Here is a 24,934-nt window from a genome sequence, read left to right as displayed (position 1 = left end):
CCCTTGCTGATGTTTTACCATCTATAAATGGCGTGCGTGCATGCTCTTCCATGGCTTACGGCCATACCACCCTGAATACGCCCGATCTCGTCCGATCTCGGAAGCTAAGCAGGGTCGGGCCGGGTCAGTACTTGGATGGGAGACCGCCTGGGAATACCCGGTGCTGTAAGCTTTTTATTCTCACCTTTCATCAGCAGAGGGCGCTGCTCCTCCTTTACTGGAACCAGCTCCTTGGAAAACAGCACCAGTGGACAAACTCTCCTTTTTTTCCCTTTTTTTTCCTTTTTTGTTTTTTTTAATTTCTCAATGAGTATATGTGCATTAACTCAAAACTAAATGGCGTGTGGGTCTTGTCATGGTGCTTGTTGAGTGCAGGAAAATGACAGATTACCATTTGCCATCCACCCTTGCTGATGTTTTACCATCTATAAATGGCGTGCGTGCATGCTCTTCCGTGGCTTACGGCCATACCACCCTGAATACGCCCGATCTCGTCCGATCTCGGAAGCTAAGCAGGGTCGGGCCGGGTCAGTACTTGGATGGGAGACCGCCTGGGAATACCCGGTGCTGTAAGCTTTTTATTCTCACCTTTCATCAGCAGAGGGCGCTGCTCCTCCTTTACTGGAGCCAGCTCCTTGGAAAACAGCACCAGTGGACAAACTCTCCTTTTTTTCCCTTTTTTTTCCTTTTTTGTTTTTTTTAATTTCTCAATGAGTATATGTGCATTAACTCAAAACTAAATGGCATGTGGGTCTTGTCATGGTGCTTGTTGAGTGCAGGAAAATGACAGATTACCATTTGCCATCCACCCTTGCTGATGTTTTACCATCTATAAATGGCGTGCGTGCATGCTCTTCCATGGCTTACGGCCATACCACCCTGAATACGCCCGATCTCGTCCGATCTCGGAAGCTAAGCAGGGTCGGGCCGGGTCAGTACTTGGATGGGAGACCGCCTGGGAATACCCGGTGCTGTAAGCTTTTTATTCTCACCTTTCATCAGCAGAGGGCGCTGCTCCTCCTTTACTGGAGCCAGCTCCTTGGAAAACAGCACCAATGGACAAACTCTCCTTTTTTTCCCTTTTTTTTCCTTTTTTGTTTTTTTTAATTTCTCAATGAGTATATGTGCATTAACTCAAAACTAAATGGCATGTGGGTCTTGTCATGGTGCTTGTTGAGTGCAGGAAAATGACAGATTACCATTTGCCATCCACCCTTGCTGCTGTTTTACCATCTATAAATGGCGTACGTACATGCTCTTCCATTGCTTACGGCCATACCACCCTGAATACGCCCGATCTCGTCCGATCTCGGAAGCTAAGCAGGGTCGGGCCGGGTCAGTACTTGCATGGGAGACCGCCTGGGAATACCCGGTGCTGTAAGCTTTTTATTCTCACCTTTCATCAGCAGAGGGCGCTGCTCCTCCTTTACTGGAGCCAGCTCCTTGGAAAACAGCACCAGTGGACAAACTCTCTTTTTTTTTTGTTTTAATTTGTCAGTGAGTATATGTGCATTAACTGAAAACTAAATGGTGTGTGGGTCTTGTCATGGCGCTTGTTGAGTGCAGGAAAATGACAGATTACCATTTGCCATCCACCCTTGCTGATGTTTTACCATCTATAAATGGCGTGCGTGCATGCTCTTCCATGGCTTAACGGCCATACCACCCTGAATACGCCCGATCTCGTCCGATCTCGGAAGCTAAGCAGGGTCGGGCCGGGTCAGTACTTGGATGGGAGACCGCCTGGGAATACCCGGTGCTGTAAGCTTTTTATTCTCACCTTTCATCAGCAGAGGGCGCTGCTCCTCCTTTACTGGAGCCAGCTCCTTGGAAAACAGCACCAGTGGACAAACTCTCCTTTTTTTCCCTTTTTTTTCCTTTTTTGTTTTTTTTAATTTCTCAATGAGTATATGTGCATTAACTCAAAACTAAATGGCGTGTGGGTCTTGTCATGGTGCTTGTTGAGTGCAGGAAAATGACAGATTACCATTTGCCATCCACCCTTGCTGATGTTTTACCATCTATAAATGGCGTGCGTGCATGCTCTTCCATGGCTTACGGCCATACCACCCTGAATACGCCCGATCTCGTCCGATCTCGGAAGCTAAGCAGGGTCGGGCCGGGTCAGTACTTGGATGGGAGACCGCCTGGGAATACCCGGTGCTGTAAGCTTTTTATTCTCACCTTTCATCAGCAGAGGGCGCTGCTCCTCCTTTACTGGAGCCAGCTCCTTGGAAAACAGCACCAGTGGACAAACTCTCTTTTTTTTTTTTTTTAATTTGTCAGTGAGTATATGTGCATTAACTGAAAACTAAATGGCGTGTGGGTCTTGTCATGGCGCTTGTTGAGTGCAGGAAAATGACAGATTACCATTTGCCATCCACCCTTGCTGATGTTTTACCATCTATAAATGGCGTGCGTGCATGCTCTTCCACGGCTTACGGCCATACCACCCTGAATACGCCCGATCTCGTCCGATCTCGGAAGCTAAGCAGGGTCGGGCCGGGTCAGTACTTGGATGGGAGACCGCCTGGGAATACCCGGTGCTGTAAGCTTTTTATTCTCACCTTTCATCAGCAGAGGGCGCTGCTCCTCCTTTACTGGAGCCAGCTCCTTGGAAAACAGCACCAGTGGACAAACTCTCCTTTTTTTCCCTTTTTTTTCCTTTTTTGTTTTTTTTAATTTCTCAATGAGTATATGTGCATTAACTCAAAACTAAATGGCATGTGGGTCTTGTCATGGTGCTTGTTGAGTGCAGGAAAATGACAGATTACCATTTGCCATCCACCCTTGCTGCTGTTTTACCATCTATAAATGGCGTACGTACATGCTCTTCCATTGCTTACGGCCATACCACCCTGAATACGCCCGATCTCATCCGATCTCGGAAGCTAAGCAGGGTCGGGCCGGGTCAGTACTTGCATTGGAGACCGCCTGGGAATACCCGGTGCTGTAAGCTTTTTATTCTCACCTTTCATCAGCAGAGGGCGCTGCTCCTCCTTTACTGGAGCCAGCTCCTTGGAAAACAGCACCAGTGGACAAACTCTCTTTTTTTTTTTTTTTTAATTTGTCAGTGAGTATATGTGCATTAACTGAAAACTAAATGGCGTGTGGGTCTTGTCATGGCACTTGTTGAGTGCAGGAAAATGACAGATTACCATTTGCCATCCACCCTTGCTGATGTTTTACCATCTATAAGTGGCGTGCGTGCATGCTCTTCCATGGCTTACGGCCATACCACCCTGAATACGCCCGATCTCGTCCGATCTCGGAAGCTAAGCAGGGTCGGGCCGGGTCAGTACTTGGATGGGAGACCGCCTGGGAATACCTGGTGCTGTAAGCTTTTTATTCTCACCTTTCATCAGCAGAGGGCGCTGCTCCTCCTTTACTGGAGCCAGCTCCTTGGAAAACAGCACCAGTGGACAAACTCTCCTTTTTTTCCCTTTTTTTTCCTTTTTTGTTTTTTTTAATTTCTCAATGAGTATATGTGCATTAACTCAAAACTAAATGGCGTGTGGGTCTTGTCATGGTGCTTGTTGAGTGCAGGAAAATGACAGATTACCATTTGCCATCCACCCTTGCTGATGTTTTACCATCTATAAATGGCGTGCGTGCATGCTCTTCCATGGCTTACGGCCATACCACCCTGAATACGCCCGATCTCGTCCGATCTCGGAAGCTAAGCAGGGTCCGGCCGGGTCAGTACTTGGATGGGAGACCGCCTGGGAATACCCGGTGCTGTAAGCTTTTTATTCTCACCTTTCATCAGCAGAGGGCGCTGCTCCTCCTTTACTGGAACCAGCTCCTTGGAAAACAGCACCAGTGGACAAACTCTCCTTTTTTTCCCTTTTTTTTCCTTTTTTGTTTTTTTTAATTTCTCAATAAGTATATGTGCATTAACTCAAAACTAAATGGCGTGTGGGTCTTGTCATGGTGCTTGTTGAGTGCAGGAAAATGACAGATTACCATTTGCCATCCACCCTTGCTGATGTTTTACCATCTATAAATGGCGTGCGTGCATGCTCTTCCATGGCTTACGGCCATACCACCCTGAATACGCCCGATCTCGTCCGATCTCGGAAGCTAAGCAGGGTCGGGCCGGGTCAGTACTTGGATGGGAGACCGCCTGGGAATACCCGGTGCTGTAAGCTTTTTATTCTCACCTTTCATCAGCAGAGGGCGCTGCTCCTCCTTTACTGGAGCCAGCTCCTTGGAAAACAGCACCAGTGGACAAACTCTCCTTTTTTTCCCTTTTTTTTCCTTTTTTGTTTTTTTTAATTTCTCAATGAGTATATGTGCATTAACTCAAAACTAAATGGCGTGTGGGTCTTGTCATGGTGCTTGTTGAGTGCAGGAAAATGACAGATTACCATTTGCCATCCACCCTTGCTGATGTTTTACCATCTATAAATGGCGTGCGTGCATGCTCTTCCATGGCTTACGGCCATACCACCCTGAATACGCCCGATCTCGTCCGATCTCGGAAGCTAAGCAGGGTCGGGCCGGGTCAGTACTTGGATGGGAGACCGCCTGGGAATACCCGGTGCTGTAAGCTTTTTATTCTCACCTTTCATCAGCAGAGGGCGCTGCTCCTCCTTTACTGGAACCAGCTCCTTGGAAAACAGCACCAGTGGACAAACTCTCCTTTTTTTCCCTTTTTTTTCCTTTTTTGTTTTTTTTAATTTCTCAATGAGTATATGTGCATTAACTCAAAACTAAATGGCGTGTGGGTCTTGTCATGGTGCTTGTTGAGTGCAGGAAAATGACAGATTACCATTTGCCATCCACCCTTGCTGATGTTTTACCATCTATAAATGGCGTGCGTGCATGCTCTTCCGTGGCTTACGGCCATACCACCCTGAATACGCCCGATCTCGTCCGATCTCGGAAGCTAAGCAGGGTCGGGCCGGGTCAGTACTTGGATGGGAGACCGCCTGGGAATACCCGGTGCTGTAAGCTTTTTATTCTCACCTTTCATCAGCAGAGGGCGCTGCTCCTCCTTTACTGGAGCCAGCTCCTTGGAAAACAGCACCAGTGGACAAACTCTCCTTTTTTTCCCTTTTTTTTCCTTTTTTGTTTTTTTTAATTTCTCAATGAGTATATGTGCATTAACTCAAAACTAAATGGCGTGTGGGTCTTGTCATGGTGCTTGTTGAGTGCAGGAAAATGACAGATTACCATTTGCCATCCACCCTTGCTGCTGTTTTACCATCTATAAATGGCGTACGTACATGCTCTTCCATTGCTTACGGCCATACCACCCTGAATACGCCCGATCTCGTCCGATCTCGGAAGCTAAGCAGGGTCGGGCCGGGTCAGTACTTGCATTGGAGACCGCCTGGGAATACCCGGTGCTGTAAGCTTTTTATTCTCACCTTTCATCAGCAGAGGGCGCTGCTCCTCCTTTACTGGAGCCAGCTCCTTGGAAAACAGCACCAGTGGACAAACTCTCTTTTTTTTTTTTTTTAATTTGTCAGTGAGTATATGTGCATTAACTGAAAACTAAATGGCGTATGGGTCTTGTCATGGCGCTTCGTGAGTGCAGGAAAATGACAGATTACCATTTGCCATCCACCCTTGCTGATGTTTTACCATCTATAAATGGCGTGCGTGCATGCTCTTCCATGGCTTACGGCCATACCACCCTGAATACGCCCGATCTCGTCCGATCTCGGAAGCTAAGCAGGGTCGGGCCGGGTCAGTACTTGGATGGGAGACCGCCTGGGAATACCCGGTGCTGTAAGCTTTTTATTCTCACCTTTCATCAGCAGAGGGCGCTGCTCCTCCTTTACTGGAGCCAGCTCCTTGGAAAACAGCACCAGTGGACAAACTCTCCTTTTTTTCCCTTTTTTTTCCTTTTTTGTTTTTTTTAATTTCTCAATGAGTATATGTGCATTAACTCAAAACTAAATGGCATGTGGGTCTTGTCATGGTGCTTGTTGAGTGCAGGAAAATGACAGATTACCATTTGCCATCCACCCTTGCTGCTGTTTTACCATCTATAAATGGCGTACGTACATGCTCTTCCATTGCTTACGGCCATACCACCCTGAATACGCCCGATCTCGTCCGATCTCGGAAGCTAAGCAGGGTCGGGCCGGGTCAGTACTTGCATGGGAGACCGCCTGGGAATACCCGGTGCTGTAAGCTTTTTATTCTCACCTTTCATCAGCAGAGGGCGCTGCTCCTCCTTTACTGGAGCCAGCTCCTTGGAAAACAGCACCAGTGGACAAACTCTCCTTTTTTTCCCTTTTTTTTCCTTTTTTGTTTTTTTTAATTTCTCAATGAGTATATGTGCATTAACTCAAAACTAAATGGCATGTGGGTCTTGTCATGGTGCTTGTTGAGTGCAGGAAAATGACAGATTACCATTTGCCATCCACCCTTGCTGATGTTTTACCATCTATAAATGGCGTGCGTGCATGCTCTTCCATGGCTTACGGCCATACCACCCTGAATACGCCCGATCTCGTCCGATCTCGGAAGCTAAGCAGGGTCGGGCCGGGTCAGTACTTGGATGGGAGACCGCCTGGGAATACCCGGTGCTGTAAGCTTTTTATTCTCACCTTTCATCAGCAGAGGGCGCTGCTCCTCCTTTACTGGAGCCAGCTCCTTGGAAAACAGCACCAATGGACAAACTCTCCTTTTTTTCCCTTTTTTTTCCTTTTTTGTTTTTTTTAATTTCTCAATGAGTATATGTGCATTAACTCAAAACTAAATGGCATGTGGGTCTTGTCATGGTGCTTGTTGAGTGCAGGAAAATGACAGATTACCATTTGCCATCCACCCTTGCTGCTGTTTTACCATCTATAAATGGCGTACGTACATGCTCTTCCATTGCTTACGGCCATACCACCCTGAATACGCCCGATCTCGTCCGATCTCGGAAGCTAAGCAGGGTCGGGCCGGGTCAGTACTTGCATGGGAGACCGCCTGGGAATACCCGGTGCTGTAAGCTTTTTATTCTCACCTTTCATCAGCAGAGGGCACTGCTCCTCCTTTACTGGAGCCAGCTCCTTGGAAAACAGCACCAGTGGACAAACTCTCTTTTTTTTTTTGTTTTAATTTGTCAGTGAGTATATGTGCATTAACTGAAAACTAAATGGTGTGTGGGTCTTGTCATGGCGCTTGTTGAGTGCAGGAAAATGACAGATTACCATTTGCCATCCACCCTTGCTGATGTTTTACCATCTATAAATGGCGTGCGTGCATGCTCTTCCATGGCTTACGGCCATACCACCCTGAATACGCCCGATCTCGTCCGATCTCGGAAGCTAAGCAGGGTCGGGCCGGGTCAGTACTTGGATGGGAGACCGCCTGGGAATACCCGGTGCTGTAAGCTTTTTATTCTCACCTTTCATCAGCAGAGGGCGCTGCTCCTCCTTTACTGGAGCCAGCTCCTTGGAAAACAGCACCAGTGGACAAACTCTCCTTTTTTTCCCTTTTTTTTCCTTTTTTGTTTTTTTTAATTTCTCAATGAGTATATGTGCATTAACTCAAAACTAAATGGCGTGTGGGTCTTGTCATGGTGCTTGTTGAGTGCAGGAAAATGACAGATTACCATTTGCCATCCACCCTTGCTGATGTTTTACCATCTATAAATGGCGTGCGTGCATGCTCTTCCATGGCTTACGGCCATACCACCCTGAATACGCCCGATCTCGTCCGATCTCGGAAGCTAAGCAGGGTCGGGCCGGGTCAGTACTTGGATGGGAGACCGCCTGGGAATACCCGGTGCTGTAAGCTTTTTATTCTCACCTTTCATCAGCAGAGGGCGCTGCTCCTCCTTTACTGGAGCCAGCTCCTTGGAAAACAGCACCAGTGGACAAACTCTCCTTTTTTTCCCTTTTTTTTCCTTTTTTGTTTTTTTTAATTTCTCAATGAGTATATGTGCATTAACTCAAAACTAAATGGCGTGTGGGTCTTGTCATGGTGCTTGTTGAGTGCAGGAAAATGACAGATTACCATTTGCCATCCACCCTTGCTGATGTTTTACCATCTATAAATGGCGTGCGTGCATGCTCTTCCATGGCTTACGGCCATACCACCCTGAATACGCCCGATCTCGTCCGATCTCGGAAGCTAAGCAGGGTCGGGCCGGGTCAGTACTTGGATGGGAGACCGCCTGGGAATACCCGGTGCTGTAAGCTTTTTATTCTCACCTTTCATCAGCAGAGGGCGCTGCTCCTCCTTTACTGGAGCCAGCTCCTTGGAAAACAGCACCAATGGACAAACTCTCCTTTTTTTCCCTTTTTTTTCCTTTTTTGTTTTTTTTAATTTCTCAATGAGTATATGTGCATTAACTCAAAACTAAATGGCATGTGGGTCTTGTCATGGTGCTTGTTGAGTGCAGGAAAATGACAGATTACCATTTGCCATCCACCCTTGCTGCTGTTTTACCATCTATAAATGGCGTACGTACATGCTCTTCCATTGCTTACGGCCATACCACCCTGAATACGCCCGATCTCGTCCGATCTCGGAAGCTAAGCAGGGTCGGGCCGGGTCAGTACTTGGATGGGAGACCGCCTGGGAATACCCGGTGCTGTAAGCTTTTTATTCTCACCTTTCATCAGCAGAGGGCGCTGCTCCTCCTTTACTGGAGCCAGCTCCTTGGAAAACAGCACCAGTGGACAAATTCTCCTTTTTTTCCCTTTTTTTTCCTTTTTTGTTTTTTTTAATTTCTCAATGAGTATATGTGCATTAACTCAAAACTAAATGGCGTGTGGGTCTTGTCATGGTGCTTGTTGAGTGCAGGAAAATGACAGATTACCATTTGCCATCCACCCTTGCTGATGTTTTACCATCTATAAATGGCGTGCGTGCATGCTCTTCCATGGCTTACGGCCATACCACCCTGAATACGCCCGATCTCGTCCGATCTCGGAAGCTAAGCAGGGTCGGGCCGGGTCAGTACTTGGATGGGAGACCGCCTGGGAATACCCGGTGCTGTAAGCTTTTTATTCTCACCTTTCATCAGCAGAGGGCGCTGCTCCTCCTTTACTGGAGCCAGCTCCTTGGAAAACAGCACCAATGGACAAACTCTCCTTTTTTTCCCTTTTTTTTCCTTTTTTGTTTTTTTTAATTTCTCAATGAGTATATGTGCATTAACTCAAAACTAAATGGCATGTGGGTCTTGTCATGGTGCTTGTTGAGTGCAGGAAAATGACAGATTACCATTTGCCATCCACCCTTGCTGCTGTTTTACCATCTATAAATGGCGTACGTACATGCTCTTCCATTGCTTACGGCCATACCACCCTGAATACGCCCGATCTCGTCCGATCTCGGAAGCTAAGCAGGGTCGGGCCGGGTCAGTACTTGCATGGGAGACCGCCTGGGAATACCCGGTGCTGTAAGCTTTTTATTCTCACCTTTCATCAGCAGAGGGCGCTGCTCCTCCTTTACTGGAGCCAGCTCCTTGGAAAACAGCACCAGTGGACAAACTCTCTTTTTTTTTTTTTTTTAATTTGTCAGTGAGTATATGTGCATTAACTGAAAACTAAATGGTGTGTGGGTCTTGTCATGGCGCTTGTTGAGTGCAGGAAAATGACAGATTACCATTTGCCATCCACCCTTGCTGATGTTTTACCATCTATAAATGGCGTGCGTGCATGCTCTTCCATGGCTTACGGCCATACCACCCTGAATACGCCCGATCTCGTCCGATCTCGGAAGCTAAGCAGGGTCGGGCCGGGTCAGTACTTGGATGGGAGACCGCCTGGGAATACCCGGTGCTGTAAGCTTTTTATTCTCACCTTTCATCAGCAGAGGGCGCTGCTCCTCCTTTACTGGAGCCAGCTCCTTGGAAAACAGCACCAGTGGACAAACTCTCCTTTTTTTCCCTTTTTTTTCCTTTTTTGTTTTTTTTAATTTCTCAATGAGTATATGTGCATTAACTCAAAACTAAATGGCGTGTGGGTCTTGTCATGGTGCTTGTTGAGTGCAGGAAAATGACAGATTACCATTTGCCATCCACCCTTGCTGATGTTTTACCATCTATAAATGGCGTGCGTGCATGCTCTTCCATGGCTTACGGCCATACCACCCTGAATACGCCCGATCTCGTCCGATCTCGGAAGCTAAGCAGGGTCGGGCCGGGTCAGTACTTGGATGGGAGACCGCCTGGGAATACCCGGTGCTGTAAGCTTTTTATTCTCACCTTTCATCAGCAGAGGGCGCTGCTCCTCCTTTACTGGAGCCAGCTCCTTGGAAAACAGCACCAGTGGACAAACTCTCCTTTTTTTCCCTTTTTTTTCCTTTTTTGTTTTTTTTAATTTCTCAATGAGTATATGTGCATTAACTCAAAACTAAATGGCGTGTGGGTCTTGTCATGGTGCTTGTTGAGTGCAGGAAAATGACAGATTACCATTTGCCATCCACCCTTGCTGATGTTTTACCATCTATAAATGGCGTGCGTGCATGCTCTTCCATGGCTTACGGCCATACCACCCTGAATACGCCCGATCTCGTCCGATCTCGGAAGCTAAGCAGGGTCGGGCCGGGTCAGTACTTGGATGGGAGACCGCCTGGGAATACCCGGTGCTGTAAGCTTTTTATTCTCACCTTTCATCAGCAGAGGGCGCTGCTCCTCCTTTACTGGAGCCAGCTCCTTGGAAAACAGCACCAATGGACAAACTCTCCTTTTTTTCCCTTTTTTTTCCTTTTTTGTTTTTTTTAATTTCTCAATGAGTATATGTGCATTAACTCAAAACTAAATGGCATGTGGGTCTTGTCATGGTGCTTGTTGAGTGCAGGAAAATGACAGATTACCATTTGCCATCCACCCTTGCTGCTGTTTTACCATCTATAAATGGCGTACGTACATGCTCTTCCATTGCTTACGGCCATACCACCCTGAATACGCCCGATCTCGTCCGATCTCGGAAGCTAAGCAGGGTCGGGCCGGGTCAGTACTTGCATTGGAGACCGCCTGGGAATACCCGGTGCTGTAAGCTTTTTATTCTCACCTTTCATCAGCAGAGGGCGCTGCTCCTCCTTTACTGGAGCCAGCTCCTTGGAAAACAGCACCAGTGGACAAACTCTCTTTTTTTTTTTTTTTTAATTTGTCAGTGAGTATATGTGCATTAACTGAAAACTAAATGGCGTATGGGTCTTGTCATGGCGCTTCGTGAGTGCAGGAAAATGACAGATTACCATTTGCCATCCACCCTTGCTGATGTTTTACCATCTATAAATGGCGTGCGTGCATGCTCTTCCGTGGCTTACGGCCATACCACCCTGAATACGCCCGATCTCGTCCGATCTCGGAAGCTAAGCAGGGTCGGGCCGGGTCAGTACTTGGATGGGAGACCGCCTGGGAATACCCGGTGCTGTAAGCTTTTTATTCTCACCTTTCATCAGCAGAGGGCGCTGCTCCTCCTTTACTGGAGCCAGCTCCTTGGAAAACAGCACCAGTGGACAAACTCTCCTTTTTTTCCCTTTTTTTTCCTTTTTTGTTTTTTTTAATTTCTCAATGAGTATATGTGCATTAACTCAAAACTAAATGGCATGTGGGTCTTGTCATGGTGCTTGTTGAGTGCAGGAAAATGACAGATTACCATTTGCCATCCACCCTTGCTGCTGTTTTACCATCTATAAATGGCGTACGTACATGCTCTTCCATTGCTTACGGCCATACCACCCTGAATATGCCCGATCTCGTCCGATCTCGGAAGCTAAGCAGGGTCGGGCCGGGTCAGTACTTGCATTGGAGACCGCCTGGGAATACCCGGTGCTGTAAGCTTTTTATTCTCACCTTTCATCAGCAGAGGGCGCTGCTCCTCCTTTACTGGAGCCAGCTCCTTGGAAAACAGCACCAGTGGACAAACTCTCTTTTTTTTTTTTTTTTAATTTGTCAGTGAGTATATGTGCATTAACTGAAAACTAAATGGCGTGTGGGTCTTGTCATGGCGCTTGTTGAGTGCATGAAAATGACAGATTACCATTTGCCATCCACCCTTGCTGATGTTTTACCATCTATAAGTGGCGTGCGTGCATGCTCTTCCATGGCTTACGGCCATACCACCCTGAATACGCCCGATCTCGTCCGATCTCGGAAGCTAAGCAGGGTCGGGCCGGGTCAGTACTTGGATGGGAGACCGCCTGGGAATACCCGGTGCTGTAAGCTTTTTATTCTCACCTTTCATCAGCAGAGGGCGCTGCTCCTCCTTTACTGGAGCCAGCTCCTTGGAAAACAGCACCAGTGGACAAACTCTCCTTTTTTTCCCTTTTTTTTCCTTTTTTGTTTTTTTTAATTTCTCAATGAGTATATGTGCATTAACTCAAAACTAAATGGCGTGTGGGTCTTGTCATGGTGCTTGTTGAGTGCAGGAAAATGACAGATTACCATTTGCCATCCACCCTTGCTGATGTTTTACCATCTATAAATGGCGTGCGTGCATGCTCTTCCATGGCTTACGGCCATACCACCCTGAATACGCCCGATCTCGTCCGATCTCGGAAGCTAAGCAGGGTCGGGCCGGGTCAGTACTTGGATGGGAGACCGCCTGGGAATACCCGGTGCTGTAAGCTTTTTATTCTCACCTTTCATCAGCAGAGGGCGCTGCTCCTCCTTTACTGGAGCCAGCTCCTTGGAAAACAGCACCAGTGGACAAATTCTCCTTTTTTTCCCTTTTTTTTCCTTTTTTGTTTTTTTTAATTTCTCAATGAGTATATGTGCATTAACTCAAAACTAAATGGCGTGTGGGTCTTGTCATGGTGCTTGTTGAGTGCAGGAAAATGACAGATTACCATTTGCCATCCACCCTTGCTGATGTTTTACCATCTATAAATGGCGTGCGTGCATGCTCTTCCATGGCTTACGGCCATACCACCCTGAATACGCCCGATCTCGTCCGATCTCGGAAGCTAAGCAGGGTCGGGCCGGGTCAGTACTTGGATGGGAGACCGCCTGGGAATACCCGGTGCTGTAAGCTTTTTATTCTCACCTTTCATCAGCAGAGGGCGCTGCTCCTCCTTTACTGGAGCCAGCTCCTTGGAAAACAGCACCAATGGACAAACTCTCCTTTTTTTCCCTTTTTTTTCCTTTTTTGTTTTTTTTAATTTCTCAATGAGTATATGTGCATTAACTCAAAACTAAATGGCATGTGGGTCTTGTCATGGTGCTTGTTGAGTGCAGGAAAATGACAGATTACCATTTGCCATCCACCCTTGCTGCTGTTTTACCATCTATAAATGGCGTACGTACATGCTCTTCCATTGCTTACGGCCATACCACCCTGAATACGCCCGATCTCGTCCGATCTCGGAAGCTAAGCAGGGTCGGGCCGGGTCAGTACTTGGATGGGAGACCGCCTGGGAATACCCGGTGCTGTAAGCTTTTTATTCTCACCTTTCATCAGCAGAGGGCGCTGCTCCTCCTTTACTGGAGCCAGCTCCTTGGAAAACAGCACCAGTGGACAAACTCTCCTTTTTTTCCCTTTTTTTTCCTTTTTTGTTTTTTTTAATTTCTCAATGAGTATATGTGCATTAACTCAAAACTAAATGGCGTGTGGGTCTTGTCATGGTGCTTGTTGAGTGCAGGAAAATGACAGATTACCATTTGCCATCCACCCTTGCTGATGTTTTACCATCTATAAATGGCGTGCGTGCATGCTCTTCCATGGCTTACGGCCATACCACCCTGAATACGCCCGATCTCGTCCGATCTCGGAAGCTAAGCAGGGTCGGGCCGGGTCAGTACTTGGATGGGAGACCGCCTGGGAATACCCGGTGCTGTAAGCTTTTTATTCTCACCTTTCATCAGCAGAGGGCGCTGCTCCTCCTTTACTGGAGCCAGCTCCTTGGAAAACAGCACCAGTGGACAAACTCTCCTTTTTTTCCCTTTTTTTTCCTTTTTTGTTTTTTTTAATTTCTCAATGAGTATATGTGCATTAACTCAAAACTAAATGGCGTGTGGGTCTTGTCATGGTGCTTGTTGAGTGCAGGAAAATGACAGATTACCATTTGCCATCCACCCTTGCTGATGTTTTACCATCTATAAATGGCGTGCGTGCATGCTCTTCCATGGCTTACGGCCATACCACCCTGAATACGCCCGATCTCGTCCGATCTCGGAAGCTAAGCAGGGTCGGGCCGGGTCAGTACTTGGATGGGAGACCGCCTGGGAATACCCGGTGCTGTAAGCTTTTTATTCTCACCTTTCATCAGCAGAGGGCGCTGCTCCTCCTTTACTGGAGCCAGCTCCTTGGAAAACAGCACCAATGGACAAACTCTCCTTTTTTTCCCTTTTTTTTCCTTTTTTGTTTTTTTTAATTTCTCAATGAGTATATGTGCATTAACTCAAAACTAAATGGCATGTGGGTCTTGTCATGGTGCTTGTTGAGTGCAGGAAAATGACAGATTACCATTTGCCATCCACCCTTGCTGCTGTTTTACCATCTATAAATGGCGTACGTACATGCTCTTCCATTGCTTACGGCCATACCACCCTGAATACGCCCGATCTCGTCCGATCTCGGAAGCTAAGCAGGGTCGGGCCGGGTCAGTACTTGGATGGGAGACCGCCTGGGAATACCCGGTGCTGTAAGCTTTTTATTCTCACCTTTCATCAGCAGAGGGCGCTGCTCCTCCTTTACTGGAGCCAGCTCCTTGGAAAACAGCACCAGTGGACAAATTCTCCTTTTTTTCCCTTTTTTTTCCTTTTTTGTTTTTTTTAATTTCTCAATGAGTATATGTGCATTAACTCAAAACTAAATGGCGTGTGGGTCTTGTCATGGTGCTTGTTGAGTGCAGGAAAATGACAGATTACCATTTGCCATCCACCCTTGCTGATGTTTTACCATCTATAAATGGCGTGCGTGCATGCTCTTCCATGGCTTACGGCCATACCACCCTGAATACGCCCGATCTCGTCCGATCTCGGAAGCTAAGCAGGGTCGGGCCGGGTCAGTACTTGGATGGGAGACCGCCTGGGAATACCCGGTGCTGTAAGCTTTTTATTCTCACCTTTCATCAGCAGAGGGCGCTGCTCCTCCTTTACTGGAGCCAGCTCCTTGGAAAACAGCACCAATGGACAAACTCTCCTTTTTTTCCCTTTTTTTTCCTTTTTTGTTTTTTTTAATTTCTCAATGAGTATATGTGCATTAACTCAAAACTAAATGGCATGTGGGTCTTGTCATGGTGCTTGTTGAGTGCAGGAAAATGACAGATTACCATTTGCCATCCACCCTTGCTGCTGTTTTACCATCTATAAATGGCGTACGTACATGCTCTTCCATTGCTTACGGCCATACCACCCTGAATACGCCCGATCTCGTCCGATCTCGGAAGCTAAGCAGGGTCGGGCCGGGTCAGTACTTGCATGGGAGACCGCCTGGGAATACCCGGTGCTGTAAGCTTTTTATTCTCACCTTTCATCAGCAGAGGGCGCTGCTCCTCCTTTACTGGAGCCAGCTCCTTGGAAAACAGCACCAGTGGACAAACTCTCTTTTTTTTTTTTTTTTAATTTGTCAGTGAGTATATGTGCATTAACTGAAAACTAAATGGTGTGTGGGTCTTGTCATGGCGCTTGTTGAGTGCAGGAAAATGACAGATTACCATTTGCCATCCACCCTTGCTGATGTTTTACCATCTATAAATGGCGTGCGTGCATGCTCTTCCATGGCTTACGGCCATACCACCCTGAATACGCCCGATCTCGTCCGATCTCGGAAGCTAAGCAGGGTCGGGCCGGGTCAGTACTTGGATGGGAGACCGCCTGGGAATACCCGGTGCTGTAAGCTTTTTATTCTCACCTTTCATCAGCAGAGGGCGCTGCTCCTCCTTTACTGGAGCCAGCTCCTTGGAAAACAGCACCAATGGACAAACTCTCCTTTTTTTCCCTTTTTTTTCCTTTTTTGTTTTTTTTAATTTCTCAATGAGTATATGTGCATTAACTCAAAACTAAATGGCGTGTGGGTCTTGTCATGGTGCTTGTTGAGTGCAGGAAAATGACAGATTACCATTTGCCATCCACCCTTGCTGATGTTTTACCATCTATAAATGGCGTGCGTGCATGCTCTTCCATGGCTTACGGCCATACCACCCTGAATACGCCCGATCTCGTCCGATCTCGGAAGCTAAGCAGGGTCGGGCCGGGTCAGTACTTGGATGGGAGACCGCCTGGGAATACCCGGTGCTGTAAGCTTTTTATTCTCACCTTTCATCAGCAGAGGGCGCTGCTCCTCCTTTACTGGAGCCAGCTCCTTGGAAAACAGCACCAGTGGACAAACTCTCCTTTTTTTCCCTTTTTTTTCCTTTTTTGTTTTTTTTAATTTCTCAATGAGTATATGTGCATTAACTCAAAACTAAATGGCGTGTGGGTCTTGTCATGGTGCTTGTTGAGTGCAGGAAAATGACAGATTACCATTTGCCATCCACCCTTGCTGATGTTTTACCATCTATAAATGGCGTGCGTGCATGCTCTTCCATGGCTTACGGCCATACCACCCTGAATACGCCCGATCTCGTCCGATCTCGGAAGCTAAGCAGGGTCGGGCCGGGTCAGTACTTGGATGGGAGACCGCCTGGGAATACCCGGTGCTGTAAGCTTTTTATTCTCACCTTTCATCAGCAGAGGGCGCTGCTCCTCCTTTACTGGAGCCAGCTCCTTGGAAAACAGCACCAATGGACAAACTCTCCTTTTTTTCCCTTTTTTTTCCTTTTTTGTTTTTTTTAATTTCTCAATGAGTATATGTGCATTAACTCAAAACTAAATGGCATGTGGGTCTTGTCATGGTGCTTGTTGAGTGCAGGAAAATGACAGATTACCATTTGCCATCCACCCTTGCTGCTGTTTTACCATCTATAAATGGCGTACGTACATGCTCTTCCATTGCTTACGGCCATACCACCCTGAATACGCCCGATCTCGTCCGATCTCGGAAGCTAAGCAGGGTCGGGCCGGGTCAGTACTTGCATTGGAGACCGCCTGGGAATACCCGGTGCTGTAAGCTTTTTATTCTCACCTTTCATCAGCAGAGGGCGCTGCTCCTCCTTTACTGGAGCCAGCTCCTTGGAAAACAGCACCAGTGGACAAACTCTCTTTTTTTTTTTTTTTTAATTTGTCAGTGAGTATATGTGCATTAACTGAAAACTAAATGGCGTATGGGTCTTGTCATGGCGCTTCGTGAGTGCAGGAAAATGACAGATTACCATTTGCCATCCACCCTTGCTGATGTTTTACCATCTATAAATGGCGTGCGTGCATGCTCTTCCGTGGCTTACGGCCATACCACCCTGAATACGCCCGATCTCGTCCGATCTCGGAAGCTAAGCAGGGTCGGGCCGGGTCAGTACTTGGATGGGAGACCGCCTGGGAATACCCGGTGCTGTAAGCTTTTTATTCTCACCTTTCATCAGCAGAGGGCGCTGCTCCTCCTTTACTGGAGCCAGCTCCTTGGAAAACAGCACCAGTGGACAAACTCTCCTTTTTTTCCCTTTTTTTTCCTTTTTTGTTTTTTTTAATTTCTCAATGAGTATATGTGCATTAACTCAAAACTAAATGGCATGTGGGTCTTGTCATGGTGCTTGTTGAGTGCAGGAAAATGACAGATTACCATTTGCCATCCACCCTTGCTGCTGTTTTACCATCTATAAATGGCGTACGTACATGCTCTTCCATTGCTTACGGCCATACCACCCTGAATATGCCCGATCTCGTCCGATCTCGGAAGCTAAGCAGGGTCGGGCCGGGTCAGTACTTGCATTGGAGACCGCCTGGGAATACCCGGTGCTGTAAGCTTTTTATTCTCACCTTTCATCAGCAGAGGGCGCTGCTCCTCCTTTACTGGAGCCAGCTCCTTGGAAAACAGCACCAGTGGACAAACTCTCTTTTTTTTTTTTTTTTAATTTGTCAGTGAGTATATGTGCATTAACTGAAAACTAAATGGCGTGTGGGTCTTGTCATGGCGCTTGTTGAGTGCATGAAAATGACAGATTACCATTTGCCATCCACCCTTGCTGATGTTTTACCATCTATAAGTGGCGTGCGTGCATGCTCTTCCATGGCTTACGGCCATACCACCCTGAATACGCCCGATCTCGTCCGATCTCGGAAGCTAAGCAGGGTCGGGCCGGGTCAGTACTTGGATGGGAGACCGCCTGGGAATACCCGGTGCTGTAAGCTTTTTATTCTCACCTTTCATCAGCAGAGGGCGCTGCTCCTCCTTTACTGGAGCCAGCTCCTTGGAAAACAGCACCAGTGGACAAACTCTCCTTTTTTTCCCTTTTTTTTCCTTTTTTGTTTTTTTTAATTTCTCAATGAGTATATGTGCATTAACTCAAAACTAAATGGCGTGTGGGTCTTGTCATGGTGCTTGTTGAGTGCAGGAAAATGACAGATTACCATTTGCCATCCACCCTTGCTGATGTTTTACCATCTATAAATGGCGTGCGTGCATGCTCTTCCATGGCTTACGGCCATACCACCCTGAATACGCCCGATCTCGTCCGATCTCGGAAGCTAAGCAGGGTCGGGCCGGGTCAGTACTTGGATGGGAGACCGCCTGGGAATACCCGGTGCTGTAAGCTTTTTATTCTCACCTTTCATCAGCAGAGGGCGCTGCTCCTCCTTTACTGGAGCCAGCTCCTTGGAAAACAGCACCAGTGGACAAATTCTCCTTTTTTTCCCTTTTTTTTCCTTTTTTGTTTTTTTTAATTTCTCAATGAGTATATGTGCATTAACTCAAAACTAAATGGCGTGTGGGTCTTGTCATGGTGCTTGTTGAGTGCAGGAAAATGACAGATTACCATTTGCCATCCACCCTTGCTGATGTTTTACCATCTATAAATGGCGTGCGTGCATGCTCTTCCATGGCTTACGGCCATACCACCCTGAATACGCCCGATCTCGTCCGATCTCGGAAGCTAAGCAGGGTCGGGCCGGGTCAGTACTTGGATGGGAGACCGCCTGGGAATACCCGGTGCTGTAAGCTTTTTATTCTCACCTTTCATCAGCAGAGGGCGCTGCTCCTCCTTTACTGGAGCCAGCTCCTTGGAAAACAGCACCAATGGACAAACTCTCCTTTTTTTCCCTTTTTTTTCCTTTTTTGTTTTTTTTAATTTCTCAATGAGTATATGTGCATTAACTCAAAACTAAATGGCATGTGGGTCTTGTCATGGTGCTTGTTGAGTGCAGGAAAATGACAGATTACCATTTGCCATCCACCCTTGCTGCTGTTTTACCATCTATAAATGGCGTACGTACATGCTCTTCCATTGCTTACGGCCATACCACCCTGAATACGCCCGATCTCGTCCGATCTCGGAAGCTAAGCAGGGTCGGGCCGGGTCAGTACTTGGATGGGAGACCGCCTGGGAATACCCGGTGCTGTAAGCTTTTTATTCTCACCTTTCATCAGCAGAGGGCGCTGCTCCTCCTTTACTGGAGCCAGCTCCTTGGAAAACAGCACCAGTGGACAAATTCTCCTTTTTTTCCCTTTTTTTTCCTTTTTTGTTTTTTTTAATTTCTCAATGAGTATATGTGCATTAACTCAAAACTAAATGGCGTGTGGGTCTTGTCATGGTGCTTGTTGAGTGCAGGAAAATGACAGATTACCATTTGCCATCCACCCTTGCTGATGTTTTACCATCTATAAATGGCGTGCGTGCATGCTCTTCCATGGCTTACGGCCATACCACCCTGAATACGCCCGATCTCGTCCGATCTCGGAAGCTAAGCAGGGTCGGGCCGGGTCAGTACTTGGATGGGAGACCGCCTGGGAATACCCGGTGCTGTAAGCTTTTTATTCTCACCTTTCATCAGCAGAGGGCGCTGCTCCTCCTTTACTGGAGCCAGCTCCTTGGAAAACAGCACCAATGGACAAACTCTCCTTTTTTTCCCTTTTTTTTCCTTTTTTGTTTTTTTTAATTTCTCAATGAGTATATGTGCATTAACTCAAAACTAAATGGCATGTGGGTCTTGTCATGGTGCTTGTTGAGTGCAGGAAAATGACAGATTACCATTTGCCATCCACCCTTGCTGCTGTTTTACCATCTATAAATGGCGTACGTACATGCTCTTCCATTGCTTACGGCCATACCACCCTGAATACGCCCGATCTCGTCCGATCTCGGAAGCTAAGCAGGGTCGGGCCGGGTCAGTACTTGCATGGGAGACCGCCTGGGAATACCCGGTGCTGTAAGCTTTTTATTCTCACCTTTCATCAGCAGAGGGCGCTGCTCCTCCTTTACTGGAGCCAGCTCCTTGGAAAACAGCACCAGTGGACAAACTCTCTTTTTTTTTTTTTTTTAATTTGTCAGTGAGTATATGTGCATTAACTGAAAACTAAATGGTGTGTGGGTCTTGTCATGGCGCTTGTTGAGTGCAGGAAAATGACAGATTACCATTTGCCATCCACCCTTGCTGATGTTTTACCATCTATAAATGGCGTGCGTGCATGCTCTTCCATGGCTTACGGCCATACCACCCTGAATACGCCCGATCTCGTCCGATCTCGGAAGCTAAGCAGGGTCGGGCCGGGTCAGTACTTGGATGGGAGACCGCCTGGGAATACCCGGTGCTGTAAGCTTTTTATTCTCACCTTTCATCAGCAGAGGGCGCTGCTCCTCCTTTACTGGAGCCAGCTCCTTGGAAAACAGCACCAGTGGACAAACTCTCCTTTTTTTCCCTTTTTTTTCCTTTTTTGTTTTTTTTAATTTCTCAATGAGTATATGTGCATTAACTCAAAACTAAATGGCGTGTGGGTCTTGTCATGGTGCTTGTTGAGTGCAGGAAAATGACAGATTACCATTTGCCATCCACCCTTGCTGATGTTTTACCATCTATAAATGGCGTGCGTGCATGCTCTTCCGTGGCTTACGGCCATACCACCCTGAATACGCCCGATCTCGTCCGATCTCGGAAGCTAAGCAGGGTCGGGCCGGGTCAGTACTTGGATGGGAGACCGCCTGGGAATACCCGGTGCTGTAAGCTTTTTATTCTCACCTTTCATCAGCAGAGGGCGCTGCTCCTCCTTTACTGGAGCCAGCTCCTTGGAAAACAGCACCAGTGGACAAACTCTCCTTTTTTTCCCTTTTTTTTCCTTTTTTGTTTTTTTTAATTTCTCAATGAGTATATGTGCATTAACTCAAAACTAAATGGCGTGTGGGTCTTGTCATGGTGCTTGTTGAGTGCAGGAAAATGACAGATTACCATTTGCCATCCACCCTTGCTGATGTTTTACCATCTATAAATGGCGTGCGTGCATGCTCTTCCATGGCTTACGGCCATACCACCCTGAATACGCCCGATCTCGTCCGATCTCGGAAGCTAAGCAGGGTCGGGCCGGGTCAGTACTTGGATGGGAGACCGCCTGGGAATACCCGGTGCTGTAAGCTTTTTATTCTCACCTTTCATCAGCAGAGGGCGCTGCTCCTCCTTTACTGGAGCCAGCTCCTTGGAAAACAGCACCAATGGACAAACTCTCCTTTTTTTCCCTTTTTTTTCCTTTTTTGTTTTTTTTAATTTCTCAATGAGTATATGTGCATTAACTCAAAACTAAATGGCATGTGGGTCTTGTCATGGTGCTTGTTGAGTGCAGGAAAATGACAGATTACCATTTGCCATCCACCCTTGCTGCTGTTTTACCATCTATAAATGGCGTACGTACATGCTCTTCCATTGCTTACGGCCATACCACCCTGAATACGCCCGATCTCGTCCGATCTCGGAAGCTAAGCAGGGTCGGGCCGGGTCAGTACTTGCATTGGAGACCGCCTGGGAATACCCGGTGCTGTAAGCTTTTTATTCTCACCTTTCATCAGCAGAGGGCGCTGCTCCTCCTTTACTGGAGCCAGCTCCTTGGAAAACAGCACCAGTGGACAAACTCTCTTTTTTTTTTTTTTTAATTTGTCAGTGAGTATATGTGCATTAACTGAAAACTAAATGGCGTATGGGTCTTGTCATGGCGCTTCGTGAGTGCAGGAAAATGACAGATTACCATTTGCCATCCACCCTTGCTGATGTTTTACCATCTATAAATGGCGTGCGTGCATGCTCTTCCGTGGCTTACGGCCATACCACCCTGAATACGCCCGATCTCGTCCGATCTCGGAAGCTAAGCAGGGTCGGGCCGGGTCAGTACTTGGATGGGAGACCGCCTGGGAATACCCGGTGCTGTAAGCTTTTTATTCTCACCTTTCATCAGCAGAGGGCGCTGCTCCTCCTTTACTGGAGCCAGCTCCTTGGAAAACAGCACCAGTGGACAAACTCTCCTTTTTTTCCCTTTTTTTTCCTTTTTTGTTTTTTTTAATTTCTCAATGAGTATATGTGCATTAACTCAAAACTAAATGGCATGTGGGTCTTGTCATGGTGCTTGTTGAGTGCAGGAAAATGACAGATTACCATTTGCCATCCACCCTTGCTGCTGTTTTACCATCTATAAATGGCGTACGTACATGCTCTTCCATTGCTTACGGCCATACCACCCTGAATATGCCCGATCTCGTCCGATCTCGGAAGCTAAGCAGGGTCGGGCCGGGTCAGTACTTGCATTGGAGACCGCCTGGGAATACCCGGTGCTGTAAGCTTTTTATTCTCACCTTTCATCAGCAGAGGGCGCTGCTCCTCCTTTACTGGAGCCAGCTCCTTGGAAAACAGCACCAGTGGACAAACTCTCTTTTTTTTTTTTTTTTAATTTGTCAGTGAGTATATGTGTATTAACTGAAAACTAAATGGCGTGTGGGTCTTGTCATGGCGCTTGTTGAGTGCAGGAAAATGACAGATTACCATTTGCCATCCACCCTTGCTGATGTTTTACCATCTATAAGTGGCGTGCGTGCATGCTCTTCCATGGCTTACGGCCATACCACCCTGAATACGCCCGATCTCGTCCGATCTCGGAAGCTAAGCAGGGTCGGGCCGGGTCAGTACTTGGATGGGAGACCGCCTGGGAATACCCGGTGCTGTAAGCTTTTTATTCTCACCTTTCATCAGCAGAGGGCGCTGCTCCTCCTTTACTGGAGCCAGCTCCTTGGAAAACAGCACCAGTGGACAAACTCTCCTTTTTTTCCCTTTTTTTTCCTTTTTTGTTTTTTTTAATTTCTCAATGAGTATATGTGCATTAACTCAAAACTAAATGGCGTGTGGGTCTTGTCATGGTGCTTGTTGAGTGCAGGAAAATGACAGATTACCATTTGCCATCCACCCTTGCTGATGTTTTACCATCTATAAATGGCGTGCGTGCATGCTCTTCCATGGCTTACGGCCATACCACCCTGAATACGCCCGATCTCGTCCGATCTCGGAAGCTAAGCAGGGTCGGGCCGGGTCAGTACTTGGATGGGAGACCGCCTGGGAATACCCGGTGCTGTAAGCTTTTTATTCTCACCTTTCATCAGCAGAGGGCGCTGCTCCTCCTTTACTGGAGCCAGCTCCTTGGAAAACAGCACCAATGGACAAACTCTCCTTTTTTTCCCTTTTTTTTCCTTTTTTGTTTTTTTTAATTTCTCAATAAGTATATGTGCATTAACTCAAAACTAAATGGCGTGTGGGTCTTGTCATGGTGCTTGTTGAGTGCAGGAAAATGACAGATTACCATTTGCCATCCACCCTTGCTGATGTTTTACCATCTATAAATGGCGTGCGTGCATGCTCTTCCATGGCTTACGGCCATACCACCCTGAATACGCCCGATCTCGTCCGATCTCGGAAGCTAAGCAGGGTCGGGCCGGGTCAGTACTTGGATGGGAGACCGCCTGGGAATACCCGGTGCTGTAAGCTTTTTATTCTCACCTTTCATCAGCAGAGGGCGCTGCTCCTCCTTTACTGGAGCCAGCTCCTTGGAAAACAGCACCAGTGGACAAACTCTCTTTTTTTTTTTGTTTTAATTTGTCAGTGAGTATATGTGCATTAACTGAAAACTAAATGGCGTGTGGGTCTTGTCATGGCGCTTGTTGAGTGCAGGAAAATAACAGATTACCATTTGCCATCCACCCTTGCTGATGTTTTACCATCTATAAATGGCGTGCGTGCATGCTCTTCCATGGCTTACGGCCATACCACCCTGAATACGCCCGATCTCGTCCGATCTCGGAAGCTAAGCAGGGTCGGGCCGGGTCAGTACTTGGATGGGAGACCGCCTGGGAATACCCGGTGCTGTAAGCTTTTTATTCTCACCTTTCATCAGCAGAGGGCGCTGCTCCTCCTTTACTGGAGCCAGCTCCTTGGAAAACAGCACCAGTGGACAAACTCTCCTTTTTTTCCCTTTTTTTTCCTTTTTTGTTTTTTTTAATTTCTCAATGAGTATATGTGCATTAACTCAAAACTAAATGGCGTGTGGGTCTTGTCATGGTGCTTGTTGAGTGCAGGAAAATGACAGATTACCATTTGCCATCCACCCTTGCTGATGTTTTACCATCTATAAATGGCGTGCGTGCATGCTCTTCCATGGCTTACGGCCATACCACCCTGAATACGCCCGATCTCGTCCGATCTCGGAAGCTAAGCAGGGTCGGGCCGGGTCAGTACTTGGATGGGAGACCGCCTGGGAATACCCGGTGCTGTAAGCTTTTTATTCTCACCTTTCATCAGCAGAGGGCGCTGCTCCTCCTTTACTGGAGCCAGCTCCTTGGAAAACAGCACCAGTGGACAAACTCTCCTTTTTTTCCCTTTTTTTTCCTTTTTTGTTTTTTTTAATTTCTCAATGAGTATATGTGCATTAACTCAAAACTAAATGGCATGTGGGTCTTGTCATGGTGCTTGTTGAGTGCAGGAAAATGACAGATTACCATTTGCCATCCACCCTTGCTGCTGTTTTACCATCTATAAATGGCGTACGTACATGCTCTTCCATTGCTTACGGCCATACCACCCTGAATACGCCCGATCTCGTCCGATCTCGGAAGCTAAGCAGGGTCGGGCCGGGTCAGTACTTGCATGGGAGACCGCCTGGGAATACCCGGTGCTGTAAGCTTTTTATTCTCACCTTTC

The 24,934-nt window shown here is 47.2% G+C and overlaps 63 non-coding genes across 63 annotated transcripts; all 63 read left to right on the top strand.

Moving 5' to 3' along the window:
- The first annotated feature begins 53 nt into the window (after positions 1 to 53).
- LOC144460345 (5S ribosomal RNA) lies at positions 54 to 172 on the top strand. Its single transcript, XR_013489063.1, has one exon. It is a non-coding gene; the product is annotated as a 5S ribosomal RNA (ribosomal RNA).
- A 285-nt stretch (positions 173 to 457) lies between these two features.
- On the top strand, positions 458 to 576 carry LOC144460344 (5S ribosomal RNA). The gene has a single exon (XR_013489062.1). It is a non-coding gene; the product is annotated as a 5S ribosomal RNA (ribosomal RNA).
- Positions 577 to 861: 285 nt separating this feature from the next.
- LOC144460343 (5S ribosomal RNA) lies at positions 862 to 980 on the top strand. Its single transcript, XR_013489061.1, has one exon. It is a non-coding gene; the product is annotated as a 5S ribosomal RNA (ribosomal RNA).
- A 285-nt stretch (positions 981 to 1,265) lies between these two features.
- Positions 1,266 to 1,384, top strand: LOC144460912 (5S ribosomal RNA). The gene has a single exon (XR_013489631.1). It is a non-coding gene; the product is annotated as a 5S ribosomal RNA (ribosomal RNA).
- A 265-nt stretch (positions 1,385 to 1,649) lies between these two features.
- On the top strand, positions 1,650 to 1,768 carry LOC144461222 (5S ribosomal RNA). Its single transcript, XR_013489941.1, has one exon. It is a non-coding gene; the product is annotated as a 5S ribosomal RNA (ribosomal RNA).
- Positions 1,769 to 2,053: 285 nt separating this feature from the next.
- On the top strand, positions 2,054 to 2,172 carry LOC144460342 (5S ribosomal RNA). Its single transcript, XR_013489060.1, has one exon. It is a non-coding gene; the product is annotated as a 5S ribosomal RNA (ribosomal RNA).
- Positions 2,173 to 2,436: 264 nt separating this feature from the next.
- On the top strand, positions 2,437 to 2,555 carry LOC144460341 (5S ribosomal RNA). The gene has a single exon (XR_013489059.1). It is a non-coding gene; the product is annotated as a 5S ribosomal RNA (ribosomal RNA).
- Positions 2,556 to 2,840: 285 nt separating this feature from the next.
- LOC144461218 (5S ribosomal RNA) lies at positions 2,841 to 2,959 on the top strand. The gene has a single exon (XR_013489937.1). It is a non-coding gene; the product is annotated as a 5S ribosomal RNA (ribosomal RNA).
- A 265-nt stretch (positions 2,960 to 3,224) lies between these two features.
- Positions 3,225 to 3,343, top strand: LOC144460619 (5S ribosomal RNA). The gene has a single exon (XR_013489337.1). It is a non-coding gene; the product is annotated as a 5S ribosomal RNA (ribosomal RNA).
- Positions 3,344 to 3,628: 285 nt separating this feature from the next.
- LOC144461173 (5S ribosomal RNA) lies at positions 3,629 to 3,747 on the top strand. The gene has a single exon (XR_013489892.1). It is a non-coding gene; the product is annotated as a 5S ribosomal RNA (ribosomal RNA).
- Positions 3,748 to 4,032: 285 nt separating this feature from the next.
- On the top strand, positions 4,033 to 4,151 carry LOC144460339 (5S ribosomal RNA). Its single transcript, XR_013489057.1, has one exon. It is a non-coding gene; the product is annotated as a 5S ribosomal RNA (ribosomal RNA).
- Positions 4,152 to 4,436: 285 nt separating this feature from the next.
- LOC144460338 (5S ribosomal RNA) lies at positions 4,437 to 4,555 on the top strand. Its single transcript, XR_013489056.1, has one exon. It is a non-coding gene; the product is annotated as a 5S ribosomal RNA (ribosomal RNA).
- Positions 4,556 to 4,840: 285 nt separating this feature from the next.
- On the top strand, positions 4,841 to 4,959 carry LOC144460337 (5S ribosomal RNA). The gene has a single exon (XR_013489055.1). It is a non-coding gene; the product is annotated as a 5S ribosomal RNA (ribosomal RNA).
- Positions 4,960 to 5,244: 285 nt separating this feature from the next.
- On the top strand, positions 5,245 to 5,363 carry LOC144461250 (5S ribosomal RNA). Its single transcript, XR_013489969.1, has one exon. It is a non-coding gene; the product is annotated as a 5S ribosomal RNA (ribosomal RNA).
- A 264-nt stretch (positions 5,364 to 5,627) lies between these two features.
- LOC144460336 (5S ribosomal RNA) lies at positions 5,628 to 5,746 on the top strand. Its single transcript, XR_013489054.1, has one exon. It is a non-coding gene; the product is annotated as a 5S ribosomal RNA (ribosomal RNA).
- A 285-nt stretch (positions 5,747 to 6,031) lies between these two features.
- On the top strand, positions 6,032 to 6,150 carry LOC144460911 (5S ribosomal RNA). Its single transcript, XR_013489630.1, has one exon. It is a non-coding gene; the product is annotated as a 5S ribosomal RNA (ribosomal RNA).
- Positions 6,151 to 6,435: 285 nt separating this feature from the next.
- Positions 6,436 to 6,554, top strand: LOC144460335 (5S ribosomal RNA). The gene has a single exon (XR_013489053.1). It is a non-coding gene; the product is annotated as a 5S ribosomal RNA (ribosomal RNA).
- Positions 6,555 to 6,839: 285 nt separating this feature from the next.
- Positions 6,840 to 6,958, top strand: LOC144460910 (5S ribosomal RNA). Its single transcript, XR_013489629.1, has one exon. It is a non-coding gene; the product is annotated as a 5S ribosomal RNA (ribosomal RNA).
- Positions 6,959 to 7,223: 265 nt separating this feature from the next.
- LOC144460334 (5S ribosomal RNA) lies at positions 7,224 to 7,342 on the top strand. The gene has a single exon (XR_013489052.1). It is a non-coding gene; the product is annotated as a 5S ribosomal RNA (ribosomal RNA).
- Positions 7,343 to 7,627: 285 nt separating this feature from the next.
- Positions 7,628 to 7,746, top strand: LOC144460333 (5S ribosomal RNA). Its single transcript, XR_013489051.1, has one exon. It is a non-coding gene; the product is annotated as a 5S ribosomal RNA (ribosomal RNA).
- Positions 7,747 to 8,031: 285 nt separating this feature from the next.
- Positions 8,032 to 8,150, top strand: LOC144460332 (5S ribosomal RNA). The gene has a single exon (XR_013489050.1). It is a non-coding gene; the product is annotated as a 5S ribosomal RNA (ribosomal RNA).
- A 285-nt stretch (positions 8,151 to 8,435) lies between these two features.
- On the top strand, positions 8,436 to 8,554 carry LOC144460331 (5S ribosomal RNA). Its single transcript, XR_013489048.1, has one exon. It is a non-coding gene; the product is annotated as a 5S ribosomal RNA (ribosomal RNA).
- A 285-nt stretch (positions 8,555 to 8,839) lies between these two features.
- LOC144460330 (5S ribosomal RNA) lies at positions 8,840 to 8,958 on the top strand. Its single transcript, XR_013489047.1, has one exon. It is a non-coding gene; the product is annotated as a 5S ribosomal RNA (ribosomal RNA).
- Positions 8,959 to 9,243: 285 nt separating this feature from the next.
- Positions 9,244 to 9,362, top strand: LOC144460909 (5S ribosomal RNA). Its single transcript, XR_013489628.1, has one exon. It is a non-coding gene; the product is annotated as a 5S ribosomal RNA (ribosomal RNA).
- Positions 9,363 to 9,627: 265 nt separating this feature from the next.
- LOC144460328 (5S ribosomal RNA) lies at positions 9,628 to 9,746 on the top strand. Its single transcript, XR_013489045.1, has one exon. It is a non-coding gene; the product is annotated as a 5S ribosomal RNA (ribosomal RNA).
- Positions 9,747 to 10,031: 285 nt separating this feature from the next.
- LOC144460327 (5S ribosomal RNA) lies at positions 10,032 to 10,150 on the top strand. Its single transcript, XR_013489044.1, has one exon. It is a non-coding gene; the product is annotated as a 5S ribosomal RNA (ribosomal RNA).
- A 285-nt stretch (positions 10,151 to 10,435) lies between these two features.
- Positions 10,436 to 10,554, top strand: LOC144460326 (5S ribosomal RNA). The gene has a single exon (XR_013489042.1). It is a non-coding gene; the product is annotated as a 5S ribosomal RNA (ribosomal RNA).
- A 285-nt stretch (positions 10,555 to 10,839) lies between these two features.
- On the top strand, positions 10,840 to 10,958 carry LOC144461249 (5S ribosomal RNA). The gene has a single exon (XR_013489968.1). It is a non-coding gene; the product is annotated as a 5S ribosomal RNA (ribosomal RNA).
- Positions 10,959 to 11,223: 265 nt separating this feature from the next.
- Positions 11,224 to 11,342, top strand: LOC144460325 (5S ribosomal RNA). Its single transcript, XR_013489041.1, has one exon. It is a non-coding gene; the product is annotated as a 5S ribosomal RNA (ribosomal RNA).
- A 285-nt stretch (positions 11,343 to 11,627) lies between these two features.
- LOC144461271 (5S ribosomal RNA) lies at positions 11,628 to 11,746 on the top strand. The gene has a single exon (XR_013489990.1). It is a non-coding gene; the product is annotated as a 5S ribosomal RNA (ribosomal RNA).
- Positions 11,747 to 12,011: 265 nt separating this feature from the next.
- On the top strand, positions 12,012 to 12,130 carry LOC144460324 (5S ribosomal RNA). The gene has a single exon (XR_013489040.1). It is a non-coding gene; the product is annotated as a 5S ribosomal RNA (ribosomal RNA).
- A 285-nt stretch (positions 12,131 to 12,415) lies between these two features.
- LOC144460323 (5S ribosomal RNA) lies at positions 12,416 to 12,534 on the top strand. The gene has a single exon (XR_013489039.1). It is a non-coding gene; the product is annotated as a 5S ribosomal RNA (ribosomal RNA).
- Positions 12,535 to 12,819: 285 nt separating this feature from the next.
- LOC144460322 (5S ribosomal RNA) lies at positions 12,820 to 12,938 on the top strand. The gene has a single exon (XR_013489038.1). It is a non-coding gene; the product is annotated as a 5S ribosomal RNA (ribosomal RNA).
- Positions 12,939 to 13,223: 285 nt separating this feature from the next.
- LOC144460321 (5S ribosomal RNA) lies at positions 13,224 to 13,342 on the top strand. The gene has a single exon (XR_013489037.1). It is a non-coding gene; the product is annotated as a 5S ribosomal RNA (ribosomal RNA).
- Positions 13,343 to 13,627: 285 nt separating this feature from the next.
- Positions 13,628 to 13,746, top strand: LOC144460320 (5S ribosomal RNA). Its single transcript, XR_013489036.1, has one exon. It is a non-coding gene; the product is annotated as a 5S ribosomal RNA (ribosomal RNA).
- A 285-nt stretch (positions 13,747 to 14,031) lies between these two features.
- On the top strand, positions 14,032 to 14,150 carry LOC144460319 (5S ribosomal RNA). The gene has a single exon (XR_013489035.1). It is a non-coding gene; the product is annotated as a 5S ribosomal RNA (ribosomal RNA).
- Positions 14,151 to 14,435: 285 nt separating this feature from the next.
- On the top strand, positions 14,436 to 14,554 carry LOC144460317 (5S ribosomal RNA). The gene has a single exon (XR_013489033.1). It is a non-coding gene; the product is annotated as a 5S ribosomal RNA (ribosomal RNA).
- A 285-nt stretch (positions 14,555 to 14,839) lies between these two features.
- LOC144460316 (5S ribosomal RNA) lies at positions 14,840 to 14,958 on the top strand. The gene has a single exon (XR_013489032.1). It is a non-coding gene; the product is annotated as a 5S ribosomal RNA (ribosomal RNA).
- A 285-nt stretch (positions 14,959 to 15,243) lies between these two features.
- Positions 15,244 to 15,362, top strand: LOC144460907 (5S ribosomal RNA). The gene has a single exon (XR_013489626.1). It is a non-coding gene; the product is annotated as a 5S ribosomal RNA (ribosomal RNA).
- Positions 15,363 to 15,627: 265 nt separating this feature from the next.
- On the top strand, positions 15,628 to 15,746 carry LOC144460315 (5S ribosomal RNA). Its single transcript, XR_013489031.1, has one exon. It is a non-coding gene; the product is annotated as a 5S ribosomal RNA (ribosomal RNA).
- Positions 15,747 to 16,031: 285 nt separating this feature from the next.
- On the top strand, positions 16,032 to 16,150 carry LOC144460314 (5S ribosomal RNA). Its single transcript, XR_013489030.1, has one exon. It is a non-coding gene; the product is annotated as a 5S ribosomal RNA (ribosomal RNA).
- A 285-nt stretch (positions 16,151 to 16,435) lies between these two features.
- On the top strand, positions 16,436 to 16,554 carry LOC144460313 (5S ribosomal RNA). Its single transcript, XR_013489029.1, has one exon. It is a non-coding gene; the product is annotated as a 5S ribosomal RNA (ribosomal RNA).
- A 285-nt stretch (positions 16,555 to 16,839) lies between these two features.
- LOC144461248 (5S ribosomal RNA) lies at positions 16,840 to 16,958 on the top strand. Its single transcript, XR_013489967.1, has one exon. It is a non-coding gene; the product is annotated as a 5S ribosomal RNA (ribosomal RNA).
- Positions 16,959 to 17,223: 265 nt separating this feature from the next.
- On the top strand, positions 17,224 to 17,342 carry LOC144460312 (5S ribosomal RNA). The gene has a single exon (XR_013489028.1). It is a non-coding gene; the product is annotated as a 5S ribosomal RNA (ribosomal RNA).
- A 285-nt stretch (positions 17,343 to 17,627) lies between these two features.
- LOC144461270 (5S ribosomal RNA) lies at positions 17,628 to 17,746 on the top strand. Its single transcript, XR_013489989.1, has one exon. It is a non-coding gene; the product is annotated as a 5S ribosomal RNA (ribosomal RNA).
- A 265-nt stretch (positions 17,747 to 18,011) lies between these two features.
- On the top strand, positions 18,012 to 18,130 carry LOC144460311 (5S ribosomal RNA). Its single transcript, XR_013489027.1, has one exon. It is a non-coding gene; the product is annotated as a 5S ribosomal RNA (ribosomal RNA).
- A 285-nt stretch (positions 18,131 to 18,415) lies between these two features.
- Positions 18,416 to 18,534, top strand: LOC144460310 (5S ribosomal RNA). Its single transcript, XR_013489026.1, has one exon. It is a non-coding gene; the product is annotated as a 5S ribosomal RNA (ribosomal RNA).
- Positions 18,535 to 18,819: 285 nt separating this feature from the next.
- On the top strand, positions 18,820 to 18,938 carry LOC144460309 (5S ribosomal RNA). Its single transcript, XR_013489025.1, has one exon. It is a non-coding gene; the product is annotated as a 5S ribosomal RNA (ribosomal RNA).
- A 285-nt stretch (positions 18,939 to 19,223) lies between these two features.
- On the top strand, positions 19,224 to 19,342 carry LOC144460308 (5S ribosomal RNA). The gene has a single exon (XR_013489024.1). It is a non-coding gene; the product is annotated as a 5S ribosomal RNA (ribosomal RNA).
- Positions 19,343 to 19,627: 285 nt separating this feature from the next.
- Positions 19,628 to 19,746, top strand: LOC144460306 (5S ribosomal RNA). The gene has a single exon (XR_013489022.1). It is a non-coding gene; the product is annotated as a 5S ribosomal RNA (ribosomal RNA).
- A 285-nt stretch (positions 19,747 to 20,031) lies between these two features.
- LOC144460906 (5S ribosomal RNA) lies at positions 20,032 to 20,150 on the top strand. The gene has a single exon (XR_013489625.1). It is a non-coding gene; the product is annotated as a 5S ribosomal RNA (ribosomal RNA).
- Positions 20,151 to 20,415: 265 nt separating this feature from the next.
- LOC144460305 (5S ribosomal RNA) lies at positions 20,416 to 20,534 on the top strand. The gene has a single exon (XR_013489021.1). It is a non-coding gene; the product is annotated as a 5S ribosomal RNA (ribosomal RNA).
- Positions 20,535 to 20,819: 285 nt separating this feature from the next.
- LOC144460304 (5S ribosomal RNA) lies at positions 20,820 to 20,938 on the top strand. Its single transcript, XR_013489020.1, has one exon. It is a non-coding gene; the product is annotated as a 5S ribosomal RNA (ribosomal RNA).
- A 285-nt stretch (positions 20,939 to 21,223) lies between these two features.
- Positions 21,224 to 21,342, top strand: LOC144460303 (5S ribosomal RNA). Its single transcript, XR_013489019.1, has one exon. It is a non-coding gene; the product is annotated as a 5S ribosomal RNA (ribosomal RNA).
- A 285-nt stretch (positions 21,343 to 21,627) lies between these two features.
- Positions 21,628 to 21,746, top strand: LOC144461247 (5S ribosomal RNA). The gene has a single exon (XR_013489966.1). It is a non-coding gene; the product is annotated as a 5S ribosomal RNA (ribosomal RNA).
- Positions 21,747 to 22,010: 264 nt separating this feature from the next.
- On the top strand, positions 22,011 to 22,129 carry LOC144460302 (5S ribosomal RNA). Its single transcript, XR_013489018.1, has one exon. It is a non-coding gene; the product is annotated as a 5S ribosomal RNA (ribosomal RNA).
- A 285-nt stretch (positions 22,130 to 22,414) lies between these two features.
- Positions 22,415 to 22,533, top strand: LOC144461269 (5S ribosomal RNA). The gene has a single exon (XR_013489988.1). It is a non-coding gene; the product is annotated as a 5S ribosomal RNA (ribosomal RNA).
- Positions 22,534 to 22,798: 265 nt separating this feature from the next.
- LOC144460301 (5S ribosomal RNA) lies at positions 22,799 to 22,917 on the top strand. Its single transcript, XR_013489017.1, has one exon. It is a non-coding gene; the product is annotated as a 5S ribosomal RNA (ribosomal RNA).
- A 285-nt stretch (positions 22,918 to 23,202) lies between these two features.
- Positions 23,203 to 23,321, top strand: LOC144460300 (5S ribosomal RNA). The gene has a single exon (XR_013489016.1). It is a non-coding gene; the product is annotated as a 5S ribosomal RNA (ribosomal RNA).
- Positions 23,322 to 23,606: 285 nt separating this feature from the next.
- Positions 23,607 to 23,725, top strand: LOC144460299 (5S ribosomal RNA). The gene has a single exon (XR_013489015.1). It is a non-coding gene; the product is annotated as a 5S ribosomal RNA (ribosomal RNA).
- Positions 23,726 to 23,990: 265 nt separating this feature from the next.
- On the top strand, positions 23,991 to 24,109 carry LOC144460298 (5S ribosomal RNA). Its single transcript, XR_013489014.1, has one exon. It is a non-coding gene; the product is annotated as a 5S ribosomal RNA (ribosomal RNA).
- A 285-nt stretch (positions 24,110 to 24,394) lies between these two features.
- Positions 24,395 to 24,513, top strand: LOC144460297 (5S ribosomal RNA). Its single transcript, XR_013489013.1, has one exon. It is a non-coding gene; the product is annotated as a 5S ribosomal RNA (ribosomal RNA).
- A 285-nt stretch (positions 24,514 to 24,798) lies between these two features.
- Positions 24,799 to 24,917, top strand: LOC144460905 (5S ribosomal RNA). Its single transcript, XR_013489624.1, has one exon. It is a non-coding gene; the product is annotated as a 5S ribosomal RNA (ribosomal RNA).
- Positions 24,918 to 24,934: the final 17 nt, after the last annotated feature.

This window comes from Epinephelus lanceolatus, chromosome 22 (assembly GCF_041903045.1).
Source record: "Epinephelus lanceolatus isolate andai-2023 chromosome 22, ASM4190304v1, whole genome shotgun sequence".
Taxonomy (NCBI): Eukaryota; Metazoa; Chordata; class Actinopteri; order Perciformes; family Serranidae; genus Epinephelus; species Epinephelus lanceolatus.
The sequence above is the reverse complement of the archived record's forward strand: the minus strand, read 5'-3'. Positions and strand labels throughout refer to the sequence as shown.